The sequence below is a fragment of the Caretta caretta genome, chromosome 3 (assembly GCF_965140235.1).
Source record: "Caretta caretta isolate rCarCar2 chromosome 3, rCarCar1.hap1, whole genome shotgun sequence".
Lineage (NCBI taxonomy): Eukaryota > Metazoa > Chordata > Testudines > Cheloniidae > Caretta > Caretta caretta.
In genome coordinates, this window is record NC_134208.1 from 178,040,830 (window position 1) to 178,059,805 (window position 18,976).

At 44.1% G+C, this 18,976-nt stretch overlaps 1 protein-coding gene across 6 annotated transcripts in view; it reads left to right on the forward strand.

The window, feature by feature from the left end:
• Positions 1-18,976, forward strand: part of TTC7A (tetratricopeptide repeat domain 7A) — a 279,526-nt gene that overhangs the window by 17,623 nt on the left and 242,927 nt on the right. The window lies entirely within an intron of this gene.

Below are 18,976 nucleotides of genomic sequence, written 5' to 3' on the forward strand. Positions count from 1 at the left end.
GCCCAGCTAAATTTGTTGAGAAAACACAGCTTTCCAACTTTCTGTTATTCTGATGATGATAAATTATTTGTATTACTAGTATTTTTGTACTTGCTTACAGAGCAATGAAACCCTCTTATATTTATGTAGCAGTATGCATAAAATTATACAACAGTAAGTTTCTGCATGGACTCATTCTGCAGAGCAGAATAAGGGGAGTCGTCCTTTATTTAAAAACAAACAAACAAGCCTGTAGCTCCAAAACAAAGTTTACTGGATGTTTTTTCTTCCGTTTGCAACTCTCTGGACATAAATGGCCAGATCTTCAGTTGTTTATTAATTGGCTTAATTCCATTAACTTCAATGGAACTACTCCTCAACTGGTTTAAATTGGATCTGGTCCAAAGTAATTTTCAGTTAGCACTGACCATAGGTCCTTGCTTATTGTGAAAACTGGTTTAGAAAACAATCCAAATCAGTCTGAACCCACAAAGTCTTCCTTTCGGAATAGAATCTACCCTACCTTTTTTTTTTTTTTTTAAAGGTTTGGATGAGGCATTAAATCAGTCAGTCACTTTCCCTTTCCACCCAGAACTCATTACACAGTCAAGAAAACATCCTTTATTAACAACTTTTAAAGATGACCCTACAGCACCACTGCTTTTATTGTTTGGGGCCAAGTCTACACCAGCAGAGTTTTTTCACCGAAAGTTTTGTCAACGATCAAAAAGCACTTAAAAGAAAATAGTTATTGCATGTTCACCCTGTCTTCCTCTGTTGGCAGAGCGCGTCCACACTTGGGGCAGTAGCATCGACAGTGAGAGCAAAACACTGTGGGTAGCTATCCCACGGTTCAGCTCTCCACCTTCTGCTGCATCTTGTGGAAAGGAAGAGTGGATCGCAGCGCATCATGGGTCAGGGCTCAATGTCCCATGATGCATTGCTTTCTGTCCCAGGAGTCCATGTTCTTCCATCTTCAGTTTGCAGCATTTTTCAACGTCCCTTGTTTTCTGCTCGCCCCACCAACTGTGTCTGAAAGAATGGATCCTGCACTGCAGTCAAATTCTCTGCTTGCTGTCAGTAACACATCACAAATTGCAGTGCAGTTAATCGTGAAGTTCTGAACTCAATGGGATTCACAGTTGTGTGACATGCTGTCTGACATCAGTAGGAGCAACATGAGATTACTTCTGGCATTCATGGAGCACCTGCACACAGTGTATTGTTGCCTTTGGGCTCAGGAACTTAGCACTGAGTGGTGAGATGGCATCGTTATGCAGGTCTGGGATGATGAGTAGTGGCTGCAGAACTTTAGGATGAGAAAAGCCACCTTCCTGGAACTGTGTGCTGAGCTTGTCTCAGTCCTGCGGCACAGGGATGCCCAAATGAGAGCTACCCTCTTAGTGGAGAAGCGCATGGCAATTGCAGTGTGGAAGCTGGGGCGACTCCAAACTGCTACTGGTTGGTCGCAAATCAGTTTGGAGTTGGGAAGTCGACTGTTGGAGCTGCGTTAATGCAAGTGTGCCAGGCCATTAATCACATCCTGCTATGAAGGACCATGACTCTTGGTAATGTATGTGAAATAGCGGATGACTTTGCAGAAATGGGTTTCCCTAACTGCGGAGGGGCAACAGATGGCATGCATATTCCAATTTTGGCACCGGACCACCTGGTGACGGCGTAGGCGCTAGTGGACCACTGCAGGTGTTTCACTGACATCAATGTGGGGTGGTCTGGAAAGGTGCATGACACATATATATATTTAGAAACATCGGCCTGTACAGAATGCTGCAGGCGTGGGCTTTCTTTCCAGACCAGAAGATTACAGTAGGCGATGTTGAAATGCCCATAGTGATCTTGGGAGACCCGGCATACCACTTAATGCCATGGCTCATGAAGCCTTACACGGGAAACCTAGATAGCTGTAAGGAGGATTCAACAATAGGTTGAGTAGGTGCAGGATAACCTTGGAATGTGCATTTGGTAGATGAAAGGTGTGCTCGTGATGCCTTGAAGGTTAGACCTCAATGAGGATAATATTCCCATGGTTGTTGCCACATGTTGCGCGTTGCCCAATATTTGTGAAGTGTGACAAAGTTCCTCCTCTGCCTCGGTGGGTCCTGCGCTTATTGGCAGATTTAGTTGCCTCAGAGATTCATGGCAGCCCTCAGTTTGGACACTTTTGCTAGTGGCTCAAACCTGCCGTTCACTTAGCTAACCTCATCACTGGCCAGCATGGGGAAAGGGAGGAGAACAATCCCCGCAGTCTCTGCTGACCCACCTAGTGGGTCAGGGGATAGGCCAGGGACCTTCCCCTCTGGTGGGATCCACAGTCCAGGTCATCTCCTCTTGTCTCAAATAGGGAGTTGAGGGGGATGGGGGAAACCTGGGCCTGCCCTCTACTCCGAGTTCCAGCCCAGGGCTCTGTGGATTGGGCTACTTCCCCATGGCCTCCTCCCAACACCTTCTTTATCCTCACCACAGGACCTTCCTCCTGATGTCTGGTAATGCTTGTACTTCACAGTCCTCCAGCAGTACGCCTGCCTACTCACTCTCAGCTTCTTGTGCCTCTTGCTCCCAGCTCCTCACATGCGCTTCATTAACTGAAGTGAGGTCCTTTTTAAAACCAGGTGCCCTGATTAGCCTGCCTGTCCTAATTGATTCTGGTAGCTTCTTAATTGGCTCCAGGTGTCCTAATTAGCCTGTCTTAATTGGTTCCAGCAACTTCCTGATGGTTCTGGAACAGCCCATTATCTTACTCAGGGAAAAGAGACCTGCTTAATCTGGAGCTAATATATCTACCTTCTGTCACTCTCCTGTAGCCATCTAGCCTGCACCTGTCACAGAAGGTAAGGGTGAAAAGTTTGCTCAGGGGTGGCCTGCTGAGGCAGAACGCCTGGCTGCGGCTTTTGAGCAGCCAGATACCAGGACAATTAGAGGACACAGTGGGGGGCAATTTGAATCTGGGAAGCTTTGAGGCAACACTTTGAAGATGAGAACCAGTAATGTATGTTGCTATGCTCTGGACTACAATGCTGAATGAAATTTGAGTTTTGCTAGGGAGCACTTGTGATTTTGTGACCTGGGATTCAGTCTAAGCACATGATTTAACTGCTTGTTTGTTTTTGCTGCCATGTGCTATCACAATTTTCTGGAAACAAATAAAGTTCTTATCATTCAAAAAACTTTGCTTTTATTGCGTAAAAAACTACAATCGCCCCCCTACACACACACACAATTGCTAGTGGGAGAGGCAATACCGGGGAGGGCTGACTTTCAGAGCTGTGCATAAGTCCAGCTATCATTTGAAAAGGTGTTTGTGGGGGTAGAGTGAATGGGAAAGCGAGAAGTCCCAGACAGGGGAAAGCAATTTGCGGATGGAGTTTGGGGAAGGTATGGGAAAGAGTTCTAAAAGTGCTGAAGGGGAGAGCGGGCATGCATCTGTTTAATCTGGAGGGTTATGAGGGATTGTAGCATGTCAGTTTGCTTCTCCATAACTTTAATCATCCTCTCAGTTGCATCCCTAGTGTAGGTCTCATTTTCTTCCACTGCCTGCATTCCCTGTTTTCTGCATTTGAGCATTGCATGACCTCCCGGAACATGTCTTCCTTTCTCCATCTCGGGCACTTTCTTATCAGGTGGAGGTGCTCTGCCGGTGTGTAGGGGGTTCCTTTGAAGGCCACATCTACATAAACACAAAGAACAATACACAGATGCATGACTGTTAAGTATACGCACAGCATTGAAACAGTACAGTAAAATACCTCTACTAATATACCAATCATTTTCTCACTGACCCTTGACAAGCACACATGCTGGACGAAGCTCCAAGCATCGTGAGTTTACTCCGTGGCAAAAGGCATTCTAAATCAGGGGAGAAACAATATGAAAGGGTCATGGTGCAGTCGACTAGGGACAATATTTTAAATTTTCCTACCCTTTTCCACAGACGGCAGGTTATTGTAGCAGATATCTCACTTCTGAGAGTAAGCAAAGAAGCAGTGGTGCATCTACTACATGCTTGTGGCTTCTACCCCAATCCCTATGCTTCCCGCCTGTGTGCTGTTTTGGTCCCTGCACAAGTGATTGCAGATGGTGTGGGAAAGTTTCCTTCGATGGGGGAAGGAACAAAGCAGCTCTGCCAAGGAACCTTTGGTAGAGGATTGGCGAGTACGTCCAGGAAAGTTTCCTAGAGATCTCTGGACGATTCCCATGAAATCTCAGTGTGCATCGACACCCTGTTCTGCCCTATTACTTAGCTGCACAGGGAAATGTCCAGCACAGAGAAACACAGCCAACCTTCTACATTTCTATGCCTTCAACCCACCTCTGTACTTCACAAAGCAAAACCACTTACCAGGGGTCTCCTTGCCTGCTTCTTGCTTGCCAGAGTGTGACTGCTAAGACTGGCTGGACACTCCAGAGTGGAGAACAGCTCCTGACTGGATGCACCACCAGGTGACCCTGCTGTGGGTTGTACATTGTTGCCTGCTTTCACCTCTATGTTAATGATTTAGTCCTCTGGGTTAGGTCCACTTTCCACCGGCTCCAGCCCTGCCGAAGTATCCACAGGGCTCTTGGTGGTGGACGTGGAGTCGCTGCCAAGGATAGTGTCCAACTTCTTATAAAAACGGCAGGTCTAGGATGCAGCACTGGGGTGACAGTTTGCCTTCCTTGCCTTCTGGTACGCCTGCCTTAGCTCCTTGACCTTTTCTCTGCACTGCAGCATGTCCTGATCATAGCCTTTTTCTCAGAAGCTTTGGGAAATCTGCCCATAGGTATCGAAATTCCTACGGCTAGAGTGCAGCTGGGAGGACTGCACAGCCTCCTCTTCCCAAATACTGAGCAGATCCAGCAGCTCCGCATTGATCCAAGCAGGAGAGGATTTTCCGCATGGAGCCACCATTGTCAGCTGGGGAGATGCGATGTGAGCTCTCCACACTGAGCAAAGAGAAAGTGGAATTTCCAAAATTCCTAGGGCTTTCAGGGAGGAGGGGCGGACAGTTGCTTGCCTGGCTACAGGGCAATGGAGTTGGAACTGCTGACCAGAGCGGTCAGGGTGGGCATTGTGAGACACCTTCTGGAGGCCATTTACAGCAATAAAATCAAGCGTGGTGTCTACACTGGCACTTTGGCAGCAAAACTTTTGCGTAAAAAGCCCTGTCTCTCTCATCGAAGTGGTTTTATTTTGTTGCCAAAATTGAGGAGTTTTGTCTCCAAAAGTGGCATTGCAGTGTGTACATCTCTACTGTTTTGTCACCAAAAGCTCCCTTTTTGTGAAAAAACTCTGCAGTGTAGACAAGGCCTTAATCTCTTACTGGCATTGTTGCATGTACCTTAAGTTGGAACTGGCGTGATGCATTCTGTGTGCAGTGGTGTTGTAGCTGTTACAGCCCCAGGAAATTAGAGAGACAAGGTGGGTGAGGTAATATCTTTTATTGGACTAATTTCTGTTGGTGAGAGAGACAAGCTTTTACACGGAACTGCTCTTCAAGTGTGGGGAACTGTGTCACAGCTAAACACAAGGTGGAAGAGATAACGCATATTTCAAGGGATCATGCACGGTGAAGTGGACCTTTAACATCCCTACAGTCATAAAGAGGAGAGAGTGGGGTGGGGGAAAACAGGCCACTTCACCTTAATTGGTCCCTTGAAATATGTTAACTATTTGTACTATATAATATGTTCCACCTTGTATTTAGCTGTGACACTGAGTAAGCTTCCCAGATCTGAAGGAGAGCTCAGAGACAAGCTTTTGAGCTTTCATACTCACCAAACGAAGTTGGTCCAATAAAAGATATTACCTTGCCCACCTGGTCTCTGTGATGCATTCTGGTATTTCTGAATTGGGGAATTTATTACAAAGCGGGACATTGCAGTGCAGGCTCTAAAGCAATCAAAATTACAATGATGGAAAGAAGAAGGGTCAGGTTGAGGGAGATTTGGCTTTTTCCATTGTGAACAAACATATAATATGATGGGAAAGAGCTGATTTGAAGCGGGACTGGGGGAGAGCAGTTCTAGATATATGGAGAGTAGATGGCTGGGAGTGGAATCTGATGGAAAAAAATAGAATTTGCTTTTATATAGCACTTTTCATACTCTTTCTTCCAGAGCACTTTGATGGACGTTTGACAGTGATCCAAACTTTTGTGGTCTTCTTGGAAACTTTTCAGCATTTTACTATTTTTCTGTATTGTGGGTAGCAAATAATCAGGATGTGGGCCCCATTGTGCTAAGTGCTTTACAAACACAGAAGAAAAACCCATTATCAAAAGTCTTGCAGGACAGATTTCCATCCAAAACAAATATCAACAAATAAATGTTTAGGTTAGTTATAAATGCTGGGACTTGAGCAGCTTACAAAGGTAACGGCAGAAATTAAGATCCTTTATCTGAACTGGCTGTATCTGCTTTACCCAAATCTGTTTCCAAATCCCTGACCATTTGTGTTGCAGGGTGGGAAAGGGAAGGAATGTCAGCTCTCTGCAGGTATTGTAGGTTTGTGAGGATTTTCCATAATCCAGTCTGAGTTTAACAAGGACTCATTTTGAAAGCTCTCTCAGTGATCATCAAATGGACAAATTGTCTGTACGTATTCCCTCTTCAATATGAGTCTCAGATGATTTTCATTCAGTTTGGAAGCCCTCTGCTTGGTTTGCTGTGTTGCATGTTCTCTCTCGCTCTGGAGCTTTCTCACTGATCTGTGGTGCAGGTAATTCTGCCGGTTTCTTACTCAGCCCTGTTTTAGCAACAGGAAAACACATCAGAAGCCAAGTTCACTGAAATTCCACTTCTGATCCACTTGGTGCATGTCAGGGCTGGGCTACCTGGTATTTTTTTCTTCTTGTATCTGGTGTTCTGAGACCCAGGGTATGTCTACACTAAAAACTTAAGTCAACCTATATTAGGTCTATTTACAGCCACCGCAGTAGTTACTGCAGTGGTGCAGATCCACACACCACTCCTTGGAGTGTTTCCACTGACCTAAGAAGGGCAGTGTGGGGAGCTGAGAGCTCTCAGCCAGGAGTGGGGCCCCGCTTCCCAGCTCTCCAGGGAAGCAGGGGGTAGCTAGGCTCTAGCTGCCTGCCTTTCTTGTCAGTTGGAGCCATGAAATTGACAGGAGAGCTAACAGCTGATGTAAGTAACAGTATCCACACAGACACTGAGTTGCCCTAACTACACCAACATAAGCCCTATGCCTTTTGTGGAGTGGAATTATTATGTCTGTGTAATAGGGTACTTACATTGGTGGGACAAGGCTGTAGTGTAGACACTGACATAATTAGGTCAAGGTAATCTGCCTTATGTCGACATAACTGTGTAGTGTAGGCCAGGCCCCAGTCAAAACAAGCCAGTAAATATCAATTTCCAATGTAACTTTACAACAGATGTCTCCTGAGTGTACTAGCTGGAGCAGATCTGCATGGATTCCTGTCTTGTCTGGTGGATAAATTCATTTGTAGGGAAACTTTCAGAGCTGGTTATCAGCCTTGACTTGTAAAATCTAGGCAGGACTCTCAACATATCTAGATGCCAGTTTCTATTGTGGCCTACAGTTAAAGGGGAACTGAAATGCTCTTAAAATGAACAAACCCCAGATAATTTAAGACCCCACATCCCTAATAAGAGTAAACTTTACAATGATCTCTTTTGTGTTAAAGTGTGTTTAGTTATGAAAATCAGTTATCTGAGTTAATAGATCACTTTTCCTAGAGTTGCCAACATTGTATTTTAAAAAATAAGGGACTGTTTTCTTACCACCCTCGTGCCACCTCTCCTCCCAATATTATTATTATTTATTATCACCATTATCATTTATTATTAATATTAATAATAATTAATTAGTACTCACCTACCTTCACCAGGGGTATTTCTTGCTGCTTTTTGCAGCACTCAGCAACTCCTGATCTTGTACAGACAAGAAAAAATAAGGGATGTTGCTTGTAATAAGGGACTGTTGGCAACCATACGTGTCACTGACTCTTAAAGCATTGTGAACAGTGCAGCTCCCTGCACTGTGTAGGTGTTAATGATGACAGTGATACTTAGCATTTATATAGCTTTTTGATCTGACATCTTCAAGTGCTTTACAAAGGAGCATAGGTGTCATTAGACTTGTTTTATGGATGGGGAAACCAAGGCACATGGAGTCTAAGCAACTTGCCCAAGGCGATAGGGAATCAGTGGCAGTCAAGAATAGAACCTTGATCTCCTGACTCCAAGTCCATTGCTGTTGTCGGAGCCATAGTAAACTGCTGCAGGAGAACCCTGGTTCCTGAACCAGAATAAGACATAAACATTCCTTTCAGTTTGCCTTTAATACTTAGTTGTGGGAGACCCTCACTTGTGGTCAAAATGCACTAGATGCAGGTCTGGGGATGGGATGTAAAGGCCTCTTAAATTTCTCCTGTGTGCTTCCCTGTTTCTGGTGCTGCATTGTGCATTGCCATTCCCTCTGTTCTGTGTTAGAACAACATGAGGGCTGCTTTAACTCAGGCAGGACTGCCACAGCCATTAATGGATGAACATGCAGGGAAGGATCAATGTAGTGCATGGACATCCTGTCATCCTCTTTACTCTGACCACTTCACCTCTTGCCTGCTGCAACAGTAAGGACTTGTTGCATAATAGCTCCTATGGGCCTCTCTGCCACTGCTGAATCACCATTAGGCTTGGGCTTGCTAAACCACTTTTAGGGCCAGATTATGCTGGTTGCATGATGCAAAGCAGCCATGCCAAAGGGCCTGCCCCAGATATCTGTAATTTTTAAGTTTGAATGTGTGATCAATCATCATGTGAGAATGCAAAAAGTTTATAAAAATATTCTATAGTTTAAAAAAAAAAAGTTAATCATTAAAGACATTTGGAAGCCGTAATTAGAGGCCTGTCATAAATATAAAGGGAAGGGTAACCACCTTTCTGTATACAGTGCTATAAAAATGATTTTACAGAGGTGATTTTTTTCCCTTTTGTCTCTGATAGCTGTTCTCAGCCTACAGAAAAATCTTTTTGTTATGCCTGCTGCTCTGTCCCCCAAGCAGAGTGACAGAATCAACAGCTGCAATCACCTTTTACAAAACCCTTTAAAATCCTGCTGTGCTTCTGGTTCAAAATGATCTCTGGCTCAAAATGATCCCACTGCTCTGCCACCATGTCAGGGTTCCTTCCCCGCTCTGAACTCTAGGGTACAGATGTGGGGACCTGCATGAAAGACCCCCTAAGCTTATTCTTACCGGCTTAGGTTAAAAACTTCCCCAAGGTACAAACTTTGCCTTGTCCTTGAACAGTATGCTGCCACCACCAAGCGTTTTAAACTAAGAACAGGGAAAGAGACCACTTGCAGACGTCTTCCCCCAAAATATGCCCCCCCAAGTCCTACACCCCCTTTCCTGGGGAAGGCTTGATAATAATCCTCACCAATTAGTGCAGGTGAACACAGACCCAAAGCCTTGGATCTTAAGAACAATGAAAAATCAATCAGGTTCTTAAAAGAAGAATTTTAATTAAAGAAAAAGTAAAAGAATCACCTCTGTAAAATCAGGATGGTAAATTCCTTACAGGGTAATCAGATTCAAAACATAGAGAATCCCTCTAGGCAAAACCTTAAGTTACAAAAAGACACAAAAACAGGAATATACATTCCCTCCAGCACAGCTTATTTTACCAGCCGTTAAACAAAAGAAAATCTAATGCATTTTCTAGCTAGATTACTTACTAACTTTACAGGAGTTGTAAGGCTGCATTCCTGATCTGTTCCTGGCAAAAGCATCACACGAACAGAACCCTTTGTTCCTTCCCCCCTGCCACCTCCAGATTTGAAAGTATCTTGTCCTCTCATTGGTCATTTTGGGTCAGGTGCCAGCGAGGTTACCTTAGCTTCTTAACCCTTTACATGTGAAAGGGTTTTGTCTCTGGCCAGGAGGGACTTTATAGCACTGTATACAGAAAGGTGGTTACCCTTCCCTTTATATTTATGACAAGGCCTTTGAGGAGAAATATAGGATCACAACCTTAACTCAGTTGGACTAGGAGTGGTGGTTGTTTTAAAGGAATGGTGTGGAGTAGCTGACGTATTATGGGCCCTGTTAAAAATATCCTGCTTAGATACGGGCTGAAAGCAAAGTTCATAGGTATGGGCTGTCCCTACAAGAGGCCAAATCTGGACAGTCTGGAGTCTAAATCAGCAATTCCCAAACTTTATTGGTTCATGTACCAACCACCTTCTTACAAAACAGATGTTTGAAGTACCACATGCAAATTTCTCCTTTCTGTGCACATTTTAGGCCTTAATAGGGTTTACTTAAGTATTTATGGACTCCTAATAAAATACGTTTTGAATCTGGCTGGTGGATATCCACCTGGGGTAATTAAAAGAATGAGGAGTTTGGCTGGGGGAAGGTTAGAGGACCATGAGGATTACAGCTGGTTGGGAATTTTTCAATGAAATGGTTTTTCATCAGAAAATGGCAGTTTGTCTAAACGCAGACTTTTCATGGGTTCTGTGAGGGTTCCATTCTGACAGAACTTTTGTCAGGAGGGGTTTCCAGGTTTGTGATAGAACTTGTGCTCAAACCTAGAGAAAGAGACACATCCCAGAATAGCTTGGAGGACGGGGTACTCACCTGGGATATGGGAAACCCAGGTCCTGAATCTGAAGCAGCAGAGCAGCGATTTGAACCTGCGTTTCCTTCCACGCAGGTGAGTGCCCTGACTCCCAGGCTGTTGGCTGTTCTAAGGCGGGTGGTAGTCTTTTTGGCTTTTCACAAAAAACTTCAAAATGTCTCAGTTTCATCCTGATGTTCCTGTTCCACGGCACGAAAAGTTTTGTGAGACAGCAAAACAGTTTCCCACCAACTCTAGTGGAGTTCACACGTCTCAGGTGGTGAGTGTGTGTAAATGGGAAGGGGAGCTCATGGGGGAGGGTAGACAGGTGAGGAGTCTTGGCTGGAATTGAGGGGTTTTACCTGGGCATTGGGCAGGTTCAGCTCCAGTTCACCGTTGTTCCAAGGCTTCATATTCCTGTTTCCCTCTGAGCCAGAGAGCTGTGCCAGTGGTCTCTCTGGAGAGTCTTTCCCAGAGGTCATCTCCTGCTTTGGTCCCTGGACTCACAACTTCTTCCTCCCATCCGTTAGCCTATCTGGGATCACAGCACAGCCCAGGGAGACTTCACGAGCCCACTAGTCTCACTTCTGGTTCACCATCACAGGGAACCTCGTTCCTGACTTGATGCTACCTTGTAATTCTCTCCTCCAGCCTCTCTGCCTTCTCTCTGCTCCTGGGAGCCACCTAACAACTTTTATCATGTTTATCAAGTAGCTACCACCTCACACCTGGCCCCATTCCCCAGTTAGGCTGCTGATCTCTTGAATACTTCTTTCCTCAAAGGGGCCATGTCATGGAACAGAAATTGGTTGGTACTAGGCCCACTACTCCTTAAAAAGGACAGACCATTCTGTTACAGTGTACCACTTGCAACAAGTGCATGAACCACCAGTGGTATATTTACCACAGTTTGGGAACCCCTGATCTAAATCCCAGAGTTTTGATTGGGCCCAACTTTCCTTCTGTTTAGAAACAAAACTGCTGATCTCTCACACTTCCTGTCTCTCTTATCGTCCCTCTTTGTATTTCCAAGGATGTTTGCATGATAACAGGATATTTGTTGCTTTGGAGTATATTTGTTCCCACTGCTTATTCTTCACCTGAAATTGTTGTCCTTTGTTATATCACAAGAGGTTGCCTTGAAGATGATGATGATGTTCATAGACTATGGGGACATCAGGTGAGGAATAATAAATAACAGAATAACTAGTTTTCATTTAATATCCCTGAATTAAAAAAATGAGGAGAAATATTGAGCCTACTGTAATAGAGATTGTAAGTAAAAGGGTCTCTAAATAACTACTGTTTGAACAACTTAATTCAGTTTATGGATTTCATAAGACCCTACTGTCTAGTCCAGGGGTCTCAAACTCAGTTTACCTTAGGGCCAGGGCCAGTCCTTAAATCCTCCCAGCGGGCCAATAATGTCACTGAAGATGGTGGTCAGAAAAGAAAATGTTTATATTGTATTTTTTATTTTGAATTTCTTAGAAATAATAAAACTGTCATACAACTTTATACAATTCTTCGTTTGCCAGAGAGTTTTTAGTGTTGGCCAGACACCTGGCAACACTTCAGTTCTGTCAGTTTGTTGATGTTTGGCCTCAGTGACTGAGCAGTTGAAACCTTCAGGATTGCAGCAAGGTGTGCATCAGATAGTTATGTTCAGTATTTTGACTGAATTACGTTGTTCAAACTGTAGTTATTCAGAGACCCTTCTACTTACAATCTTTGTTCCAGTAGGCTCAATATTTCTTAGACTTGTTTATATTCATTGTGGAAAAAAGTGACGCTGCCTCCATGGCTGACTCTGCCCAGCGACTAGTGATGGTATCTCTGTCCCTCTCCCACAGCCAGTGGGAGCCACAGGGGGCGGCGGCGCCTGCATCAGACAGAGACGGCAGCATGGCTGCATGGGTCTGTCCTTTCTGGTCCGCAGTGGGGAGGTTCTTGGGCCGCAGATGGCCTGCGGGATGGGACTTTGAGACCCGTGGTCTAGCCTGTATTTTATAGGTGAATTTAAAGTAGTGTCCTTTTTGGCTGATCATAGGTTACATGTATGTTATAGGATACATATACACTTTCTAGGCATTCTCTGTATTTCAGAAAACATGTTTTTAGAGCATGTTCTGCATTACAAGATTAGCCTGCTGCCTGAATGTTGTTCTGCCGAAACAATGCGTGGGATCTTTCCAAAGGCAGATTTTAAAAGGCCCATGAAGATTACTTTTTATATAATACAAATAAAATCAATAAGGATAATCTTTTCATTAATTGTACTACATAAAATACACCATCTATGGGATTCTACTAGAAAAAGACACTGCTTTGTGGAGTGAGACAGGGAATTAAGTTGGATTCATGGGAGGGTGATGGCTGTCTACCCATGCTGATGCAACTATTTCTTTTTAACTTTTACTGTGGGCATTAACAGGGCAAAGTGAAAGCATGCTGTAATTACACAAGCAAAGATAAGGATAATTCATTTCTGTATCATCTCAAGCATGCTACTACTGAGCAATAAAATACTTCTGTTTTCTCCTTGGAACCAATCTGCAGAAGAACAAGGGGAAAAAAAGCGTGTGTTGAACATAGATCCTGTCCCACATTGCTACTGTGGGTTGCCTTGAGGAGGATAAGCAATAGTAGTTGGTGATCGAGGATGATAGTCTTCCAGGAAATGATAGTGGTTATTGCTGGTGGATCTGCAGGTAGCTAATAAGACCAATCTGGGAGCCACAGATCTTATCTCTGTTGGGGCAGATGTTTTCCAGTGGAAGGGGTGGATTTGGATTGTTGAGTCAGGCTGCAGCATGTTCTTTCCTTCTTTCCCGTTTCTCTATTTCCTGTTGTCTTCATTGGGTCTCAGAATGCTGGGATCCTTGCCACGTGGTCCTTCTCCATTTTAGTTGGTCGAGGACTTGGGTTTCCCATAAGTTTATGTCGATGTTGCACTTCTTCATGTTGGCTTTGAGAGTGTCTTTGAAGTGCTTTCTTTGCCCTCCCCTCATCAGTTAACCTTGACTCAATTGTGAGAACATGACCAGCTTTGAGAGTTGATTGCCTGGCATTTGAAGAACTTGACCAACCCTGCGGATTTGGTGGCAGATGGTTATAGCTTTGATGTTGGAGGTCTTGGCTTGGTACAGAAAGCTGATGTTGATGCTTCTATCATCCCACTTAATTAATAAAATCTTGTGGAGGCACTGTTGATGGTATCGTTCAACAGCCTGGATGTGTCTACTGAACATGACCCAGGTTTCAGCACTGTACAGGAGAGTGGGGATAATGATATCTTGGTACACGAGAAACTTGGTTTGGTTCTTAATGTCTGAAAGCTGTCCAGATCACTGCACACCCGCTCGCCATAGCTCGGATCTGCCTCAGACTCCTAGGTCACATGGCTGTGTACACCTACGTCATCCAACACACAAGACTGGGGAGGAAGTCCCTTCAGATGTGGCTGTTGTCGATCTATTCCCCAGCCAGACACCCCTTGGGCAGGGTCCTCGCGATCCCTCCCTGGGTACTCACCTTGCTCCAATGGTGGTCAAACCCGGATGCAGTGATGGAAGGTGTTTTGTTGCAACTTCACGGCCCACAGTATCTCTGGTGTCAGATGTGTCCGACCTCAGTTGGGGAGTACACCTTGGTGCTGTCAAGACTCGGGGGCTATGGTCTCAAGAGGAATTGTCACTTCACATAAATGTCAGAGAGCTCAGGGCCATCTGCCTTGCTTGCAAGGTGTTTCTTCCCCATCTGTCGGGTCATATGGTGCAGGTGCTGACAGACAACACGGACTCCATGTTCTATGTCAACAGGCAAGGGGGATCCCGGTCATTGGCCCTGTGTCAGGAAGCCCTTCGCCTGTGGGATTTCTGCATCCAGCACGGCGATCCACCTGGAAACCTCCCACCTCCTCGGTGTTCGGAACATGCTGGCGGATCACTTAAGCAGGTCCTTCTTCTCTCCCCACAAGTGGTCCCTCCACTTGGAGTTCGTCAGGATGCTTTTCCAGAAGTGGGGAGCTCCCCAAGTGTACCTGTTCACCACCAGACAGAACAGAAAATGTCAACAGTTCTGCTCTCTGCCAGGCCTCGACAGCGGCTCGCTATCCAATGCCTTTCTGCTGGCGTGATCAAGCCTTCTGATGTATGCCTTCCCGCCAATCCCACTGATCAACAGGGTCCTTTTCAAGATCAGGAAGGATAAGGTTCGAGTCATTATGATTGCCCCAGCCTGGCCTCGCCAGCATTGGTTCAGCACGCTCATAGGCTTGGCAGTAGCAGCTCTGTCAGCTGTTCCCAACCGTCCGGACCTACTCTCTCAGGATCACAGGCAGCTGCTGCACCCGAACCTTGCTTCACTCCACCTCACAGCGTGGATGCTGGGTGGCTGAACTCTGAGGAACAGACCTCAGTTCTATAAATTTATAAACCACAAGTTAAATGGACTCCAGCAATTACCCAAAGACAGTGCTACCCCAGCAGTGACTTACATGAACATCAGTATGATAATCCCTACTAAAAAAGTCACCATCAAGCCTGACCCCTCTCCAGTCACTCTTCAACCCCTTATAGGCCAGAGAGAAAACATGGTCCTTGTGGTGTGTCTGGTAGGTTAACAAAATTGGGTTGCTGTGATCTGGGAGGAAGCAAGTTCCAAAGGCTTTTGGCCCTAAGGGCAAATCACCCCTTCCCATCTCTGGTGTGGCTAGGTGACTGCATGTCAGGGGACTCTACCTGTGGTGTCTCCTTGACTGCAACTATGGCAGAATGCCACAAAAAGAGTCCTTATAGTCCAAGGCCATTTAGGATTTTATAGATTAAAACCAGCACTTTAAAATCTATTGAGAAACTTACAAACAGCCAGGGCGGGTCTTAATGGTCTCACTGGTTTAATATGTCCATGAAAAAAAACTTCATTTAATAAGCAGGCTCATGAATTCTGCACATCATTTTCCAGACGGAATGAATACATAGCCCCATATAGAGTCTATTGCAGTATCTAATTTGGTGTTGACAAAGGCATGGATAATAATTACATCCTGAAGAAATAGTTGCAGTCTATTGCCCAGGCAGAGCGTTGATTTTAAGCTGACCTGGCTATAGCTGTCACCTGCTCCTCTGACAACAATTGGGAGTCTGAGCAGATAAGAATGTCCATTACAAGGCTCAAGAAGAGCAATAACAGTGAAAATAACTAATCATGCCCGTTAGAAAAAGGGTGGCCAAGTGGGTCAAGCATGCAAGACTGGAAGCTAGTGGTCCTGTTTAACTCTGCAGCATTAGGCAAGTCACTTAATCTCTTAGCTACATCTCTCCTTTTAGGAAAAATAACAACTTCAGGGGGTTGTTTGAAGCTTTAAACTCCACTCACCTCACCACCTCTGAAACCGTCAAATAAAAAGTACAATAGGATTATGAAAGACTGTTGGTCCAGAAATAACAACAGATGAAGCTCTTGTGAACTCCTCAGGAAAAAGAAGCTTATGCTTTCAAAATGTGCCAGTAAGCTTTATGAATGACCCAAATAACCAGTGATTTGGGAGTGTTTTGGTGGAGAACCTCTGCTTGAATAAGCTTTTTCTTTGTTTGCAGAAGAGGCATGCTAAATATGAGTGGATGTTGCAGTGAATGTTCAAAAGTTATGGACACCAAATGTGTCTGTTTTTCCAATCTGTTCCATTTAGTGCCAAAAGCACTGCTCAACTGCTTGGAAAAGGAATGTCAAGACTGATGACAAACATTGCTTAGTGTGTGTGGGTTTTTTGCCAGAATTCTCAAAGGTTTGTTCCAGACAGTACTAGAACTGATCTCAATCTTTGATTTATCTTGCTGAAGATCAGGCAGTTTATTTTCAGAGAGATTGTGATCTAGCAGATTAATTTTGGGGCTGAACTCCTAGGTTCTAATTTTAACTCTGGTGCTGAATCATTTTGAGACCTTTCTGTCAGTTTTCCCCATCTGTGCAATGCTGGTAATTCTAATGTTCCTCTAAAGAGGATTAGTTCGTTTTTGTAGAGCTTTAATGTAAAGTGCTAAGTAGTATTCTGCTGACTTTTGTATACTTATGTATAAAGACTAATACAAATTTATGTAAAGAACAAGTCTCAAAAACACTTTTTTGTTTAATGTTCACTGATTTCCCTGAGCCAAGTTTATAAATTGGGCTGCAGAGCGTACACTGGAAACGCATTCTTCTAGGCAAAGACATTGTGTACCCAAATTTACTGGCACAGCGTGACATCTGCAGTTCTTTGCCCCAGATGTAGATTCATAGTGTAATATGTTTCAGGAATGGGGAACACAGTCTGCAAAACTGAAACTATTCCATCCTGATCAGCTGTGAGGTGCTGTCCATCACACTGAATTCCTTTTAACACTGTTCAACACAGACATTATGCCAAAACATCCAGGCTTCATGCTCTGTGCACTTCAGTGTTCCTTAGTGCCATTGTTGGATTGATAGACAGTTCTGGCATACCTAGTTCCAGGGTTTTAGGAGTCATGTGTTAGATGTGAGTTGATTGGTGTGTGGAGAGGAATTGGTATGCTGCCATTTAACTTTATTTGCTGCATCCACAATCCCATCGTTTCCTATCTACCATGGCCACTGAAGCTTTGACTTTTGGCCACCAGTGTGACAGGAGATGTTGGTACCAGTGCTAGTGCGTGAGTGGACAGAGCTTTTGTGTATGCGTGGTCATTGAGTTATATTAAGCCACCATTGCTCCTAGTCTGGGAGGTACATGCTTAAAGACCTGTCAGCAATGATGGATACACATAGTGAGAGGCACATTCATGATACAGCAATTTTTGTAGCAACAACTTCATAGTATTGACCAAATTCATAAGTCATACTTAGGTTCCCCAAATAATCACACAATGGATTCGGTGTTTTTTGTTTTTTTTTAAATAATTATATACATGATGTGTTTATGTTAGAGGAGACCAGGTCAAAGAGGTGCTCCATGCATGTGTAGTGAAAGGTGGGGAGGTTTGCGATGGTCTTTAGTTCCTGCAGGACTTTGTTCCACGGTCTCTGATGGGCCCCTGAGAAAGCTCTGTCACCTGCACAGATGAGCTTCACCCTTGTAGTAGAAAGTTAATCTGTTCCTGAGGAGCAGAATTGTTGACTTCAGTCCTCATCCTGGAGCTTTAGAGTGGTAATTCTCCAGTGGAGGGAGGCTGTAGTGTGAACTTGTATGTTTTTACTCCCTCTTGCCTCACTGTTCTGAGCAGGAGGTAGAAATGGCTGAATCCTGTCTACACGACAGTCCTCATGCTGGTTTCTGGGTCCACATTAGATATCGTGTGTATGTGCGATGTGTATGTGTTAATGGGTTGTGGTGGGTTTCTTTCAGTGGGCTCTGGGATGCTGGTTTCTCAGTGTTTCCTCTAGCAGAGAAGAATGGGTTACACCTGGGCAGTCTAGTCCTTGTATGTGTGTGGGTGATGCTCATTTGTGATTTTTGGCCGGCCACTCTGCATGATTTCACAATGTTCACGAATCCATATGCTGGACTCCATTAAAAGAAGCCTACCGCCCTCCCTGCATTTAAAAGGACATCAGCTTAGAAATCACACTTCTTTCTAATTTTTTTTAAACGTACTACCATTGCAAGTAGCTCCTTAGATGAGTATAGCCAAGACAGATCAGAGAAAAATAGTTATGAATTAGTTTAGCCCGTGCATTTGATAGTTCTCTTGTGGAAAAAAACTATGAGTTTCATGGCTTCCTCTACATATAGAGTCAGTTTCCTTTGTTTGTGCAGGACTTTCATTTAGCAATCAGCAGGGGAGAAAGACATGTGATTGTAGAACCACAACCTTTGAAGAGGGGCTGGAGGGTGAAATGAACTAGACAAGGTTCCTTTAACACAGAGTGGACAGTTGACAGAAAAGACAAAACACAAAAGGGAATGTTAGTTAACAGATACGCAGCAAAGTAATCCCCTATTACTACCCACTACTATAAAATCTATGGCCATTTTTGCATATATGGGCCTTAATCTCTCTGTACCACAGTTTGCCCATCTGTGCCATAGGGCTAATACTTCCCTTCCTCAGTGGTGTTCTTAAGAGATGAAAGGTGCTATAGAAATGCAAAATATTGTTCTGTATCAAACAATTGAAAGGTAGTGAATACAAAATACCTATAGATGTATAGTAGGGCTGTCGATTAATTGCAGTTAACTCACGCAATTAACTAAAAAAATTGTGATTTAAAAAACTGATTGTGATTAATCACACTATTAAACAATATAGTACCAATTTAAATTTATTAAATATTTTTGGATATTCTTCTACATTTTCAAATAAATTGATTTCTGTTACAACACAGAATACTAAGTATACAGTGCTCACTTTATATTATTTTTATTACAAAT